The sequence below is a fragment of the Panicum virgatum genome, chromosome 3N, assembly GCF_016808335.1.
Source record: "Panicum virgatum strain AP13 chromosome 3N, P.virgatum_v5, whole genome shotgun sequence".
NCBI classification, from domain to species: domain Eukaryota; kingdom Viridiplantae; phylum Streptophyta; class Magnoliopsida; order Poales; family Poaceae; genus Panicum; species Panicum virgatum.
In genome coordinates this window covers 47,308,442-47,313,855 of record NC_053147.1, presented here as the reverse complement: position 1 = coordinate 47,313,855, position 5,414 = coordinate 47,308,442, and the positions used below count along the sequence as shown (strand labels likewise).

General features: G+C 46.8%; 1 pseudogene; it reads right to left on the bottom strand.

Annotated features, from left to right (window-relative positions):
* Window positions 1–1,275: 1,275 nt before the first annotated feature.
* On the bottom strand, window positions 1,276–5,001 carry LOC120667843 (annotated as a pseudogene).
* Window positions 5,002–5,414: the final 413 nt, after the last annotated feature.

Sequence of the window (5,414 nt, the reverse complement as noted above, 5' to 3'; positions counted from 1 at the left end):
TTTCAGGCTATGAAGCTAACATCTCAAGGTATCTTTACTGTGTGATACATAAGTGTTTTCATCCTAAAAAGGATTGAAAACGATTGCCCTGTTCGGATGGCTGGACTAGGCTGGCTGATCAGCCCAGCCACAGCTGGCGCAGCACCAGCCCGCGGCAACCGCAACGCGATCCTCCGTTTCTCATTCGTGAATTCTGCATCTCCGCCGTCCTGCCAGCGGTAACAGTAAATTTCACCTGCTACAGTCATTCCAGCCAGCCATTTTCAGCTCAGCCGAACGGGCTGAATATGATGGTGGGATGCAAAGCAAGACTAGTAGCACAAGGGGTTTATGCAATGCCAAGGCATTGATTTTCAATGCAAATTATTCTCCTAAATAATTGTTACAAATTTCTGATACTATCTTTTGATTGGCAGTACAAAACATCTATTTTGCAGTTGATAGTTGATAGATGTAGTGATTGCATATATTTATATGATCACTTGGTTTGGCATATCTGTGAAGCTTCGGGAAGGAGTTCACATACCCAACCCTCATACATAAAATCGCAATATATATTGTGTATTGCTTAAGTCAATATATGGCTTAAAGCAGTTAAGTCGAATTTGGTACAATCGACTTTGTGTGTATTTCTTAAATTTAAAGAATACAAGATTAATTACACGTGGGTGTTCATTTTGATGTCTTTGATTGGACTTCACAGTCTCATATGGTGATCAATAATCTTGACACCATTAGTAATGAACACACATTGATAGTGCATGGTAATCTAAAGATGGAGTTTAAGATAGAAGATACTGACTTAACCGATTTTCTTTTTTGTGTTTATGACCTAAGCATCCTCCCTCAAGACTTTGTACAAAGCTATCTATATCTAGATCATATTGAGTGATTCAATATGGAGATACCCTATGATTGTTCTACCTCTAGAAAAGAGAAATATTATTTTATGCCATAGTGATTGAGATGAGACAATAGAACATATGGTTCATTATCTCCGTAATATTGAGGCGCTAATATATCTTGCAAAAGTTCCCTATCAGATATTATTTTTGCAAAGATTTGCTATCTAGTAGCAGCGCTACTCCAACCAAATATTGGTAGATTGGAGTTAAGAGTATCTTTTGATATCTCAAATAACACATGTGATCTTGGTATAATCCATGATCCAATTATGTGGATATAATGATTCTAGTTATCTCTAAGATCCCAAAATCCAGGTCATTGGAAGGCTTAATGTACATATAGAAAAGACCATTTATTCCGGACACGGCATCATTGAGGAGGAGAGTTGATGGAGTTCGATCTGGACCTCTCGATGATCTGAAGTTCTTTTTGGTACATAGCCTGACAGGAGTGGAACCCCTCCACAGCTAGCGACACAATTTCTTCATCTGGGTAACAAGTGCTGATCCGATGACAGATCCACCGATGGATCGATTGACGGATTAAAAATTTCGTAAGATCAATCATCTGATGCTAAACGATCATCATCTAGGGTGACACTCAATGATTTTACCGGCATGCCGATTTCAGCATCTGGAAGCCCTGCTTCTTGAAGTGTTCTATGTGCCACCTGTGCTCCAGTCGGTCCAGGTTGGAGTGGAACGGAAATTTGAGCACGTGTTCCACCTGGAAAATGAAACACTCCACACACATGAAACACACCGCCACTACAGATCGATCAATCAACAAGGGGTCCTGATGACTCCTGAACACAGAGATTCAGTATGTAGCAGCGGCTACCTTGGCGTGGTCAACATGTCTTTATATCTTGCCAGAGCGCAGCTGTTGCTTCAGGAGCTCGGACGACCAGGAGCCGATGCTTTCCAGGATTAGCTCGTCGTCTGTGATCTGGGTGTGCGAGGCTTGCAGAAGCTCCAACAAGGCCTCGGTGTCGTTGAGATGCCCCTGGATCGAGCTGTTGAAGCTGGACTCACTGCTGAACTGGGATAACCCATCTGCACGATGCTCTGCTTTCAGCTTGCAGGCAAATTTGATCCGGATGCGGGGAATTTTAACAAGAACCAAGGAGAATGAGGAGGCCCTCGCTTACCGGATGAGACGTCGTACCCGTGCAGACGCAGGAGGCGGAACGCCATTGCGCATGTTGTCATGTCCAGCATCATCTCCTCGTCATTGACAAGCCAGGACCTGGAAATCTAACCGTAAGACCTTGATCATAAACCACCGGACCTGACCTGACAAATGATCAGGTCCGCTGATAATCAAGTCAAGCTACAAGCCTGAAGCTGTGATGTACAGTAAACGAAGCTTTATGTCGCCACCTGTATGTCATGTCGAGTGTGGTGTTTATCTCGGGCAAGAAGCTCCTTGAGATGCCCATCTTCTCGAGAGTGTCCACCATGCAAAGCCGGGAGTAGACGCTTCGAGGATAAACGGTGGGCTTTGCAGCAAGTGATAACCGTCGCCATGTATATATGTTAGATTGTTAGAAACTTAGAAATCTGATCTTCCTTAGGAAGTGGAAGCGGAAAAGTTAAATAATGTCAACCCTCAACTAGCACAATAGTTCGATTTTCAACCTTCACCTACAAAACCGGATATCAAATGCCATTGAACAATCGAAACCAGACAAATTTAGCCCTTTGAGTGGTTTTCAAGGTGGTTTTATGTTAAAAAAAATTAAAAAATCTAGTTAGAACAAAAAAAAACAAAACTAATTCATCTTAAATGAGGAAAATATGAAAGTGCCAAAAATATGAAAGTGGTGCCAATTTTTAAAAAAATTATAATCTATCTGTTGCTACTCATTTAGAATCTTGTTTATTCAACATAATAGACATAACTATAAGAAAAAATACTAGGAACATAAAATTGGATTTAAATAATTGACAAGTAAGAGTTCTAATAGATGGGTTACATTTTTTAAAAAATGCTGGCACATATTTTGTATTTTTTTAATTTAAAATAATTGAATAACTTATGAGTTTTTAACTTTAAACTTGAATATTTTCATAAATTTGTTTCATCTCAGCCGATTGATATTTTGCTTATCCGTCAATCGGAGCTTTTAAACATCGCAACGGAAATCGAAGCATCGGAAGTAGAAGAGCCAGACTGACGCATGTGGGCTTGTTTTGTTTTTTTGGTTATTGTGCGACGGATTTGGGTCTGCCTGTGGGCTTGTGTTATCTGCTCGCCCATTTAACTCCTACACCCTCTCAAAAAAAAAAAAAAACTCCTACACGGTGTTTCTCCATTTCTCCCTACCCTACCTAACCGAACAGCTCCTCCCAGATCTACCAGAGAGGTGATTTTTAAGGTGAAACCTGGTGATTGACTGATAACGAATTATCAATCATTTGACAAGTAGACACTTATTTTAAACTTTTATATAATGAAAACCCACCTTGAAACTATATATCAAGATTATTTCAAATTTGCTCCATTTCAACAGTTCGGTGATCCTCGTTATCTAATTTTATAGTTGAAGATCGAAAATCATACTTTTATGTAAATTGTGTAAACCGGACTTTTCCGGGACTCATTTAATTTGCACCTGAGCTGTCGAACTTGGCGACGACGGTGTCCAAGTAGTCGAGCGCTCGGTCGTTGTTACTGTGGATCGCCGCGGCGGCCGTCGTGGCCGGCGAGTTGAAGAAGGACCCATTCTTCCTCTGGTACGCCGCCGCCGCCTTGTCCCAGTCCACTAAGTCCCCCAAACCTTCTGCTACGTAGGCCATGAAAGGTTGGCTACCTCCAGAAACAGCCATGTTGTTGTGTTGACCGGCGAGGAGTTAGTTCCGGTGCACGCATAGCGATAAGGAACTGAGGAAAAGGCTGACGAACCCTCTAAGGGCACTTCCAATGGTGCATTCATAGTAGTTTCTATGTGTATTAATTAGGCTGTTATATTAATATTTTGCTGATGTGTCAAGTGATTAATTGAAGAGAGAGAAGAAAAAAAGAAGGAAACCGTTTCCTGAAGAAGAAACGGAGTCCTCACGTGAAACGAGGCACTAGGAAACAGTGAAAAGCCCGTTGGGAAGACCCAGGTCGTGTCTTCCTCTCCTACTCCGGATCAGTTGCACCATCGTTGGTAGATGCTTAACTGTCCCTGTATGGTTTTTGCATAGAGGATCCGGAGATTAGAGAGGGGGCCCATGATGAATGATTGGTCTATTTTTTACGAGGACACTGGGAGCAAATCTTACATTGAGATGAATAGTTTCTTGGTACAATATCCTAGGGAGTAGAAACTACTCATAGTTTCTTGCATTGAGAGTGCCCTAATGAGCTCGCTGTCGCGCAGCCACAGGACGGCGTCGACGTCAGCTTGGCGGACCAGGGGGATCTCCAGCCCCATGCTGATGGCGTGCGCGAGCATGCCGGGGAAGATGACGCTGAACCCGGCCGGCGCTTCGCAGCTGCCGTCCGTCACGCAGGACCAGTTGCGCCCGATGAATCGGAGCCCTGCAACGGCGACGGCAGCGAGCATGAGACTCCGGCCGAAGCGTGTTAAGACGACAACGACCCGGCAGCCGGCGGGAAACGGATACCTCTCGCGACGGCGTCGCCGCCGACGCCCCACGTCGTGAGCGCGAGCACGCACGCCAGCGTGGACGAGAGCGCGTCCTTGCGCAGCGAGGGGTCGCCGGCCCCCCACGACCCGTCGTCCCGTCGCTGGCTCCGCAGGATCCAGTCCAGGCACCCCGGGTACCGCGGCGCCGGAGGGGACCCCGCCGGCGCCGGCACCATCGCGACCCACGCCGTGTCGTACGCCGAGGGCGGCGGCGCCTCGCCGCCCAGGAGCCGCTCTCTGATCGCCGTCGCCCTGTCCTCCTGCGCATGCTTATTGTGACGCCGCTCCAGCGCTCCCGCGGCGCGCGGCCGCAGCGACAGCTGAGGCTCGCGGCGACAGTGGTGGCTCTGCGGCGGCGGCGCCCGCGGGACTACCGATCGAGGTCGAGGAGCAGCGGGGCGCCGCTGCCCAAACAGCGCGAGATGAGGCGAGGTGGCAAGGCTCAACAGCGTCATGGCCGCCACGCACAGCTCCCGCTAGAAGTTTTCCAGACTTAGCAGCAGAGACCGTACCGACTCTTCGGGGGGGGGGGGGGGGGGGGTGGAGACGAGGATGCTTTGGTTTATACAGCCGAGATGACGGTGGGACACGACAATAAAAATGCGAAAGATGACGGGCAGGATACATGCTAGCTCTTACTGTCTCAACTAATCATGTGATTTTGTACAACGATCAGTTGACATGCTCGGCTAGGGGGAGTGCATGCATGTCTCCCTCCTGCCACTGCCAACCCCCCTTTGCCTACGCTACGCGCGCCACTGGGCTCTAATATAAGCTAAGTGGTCGTTTGTTGATTTTTCAGCGGCCGCTAATTCGAATTAAATGCAACTTAGGAGGTCAGCCGTCCTTGACGCCACCATTGGGCTCT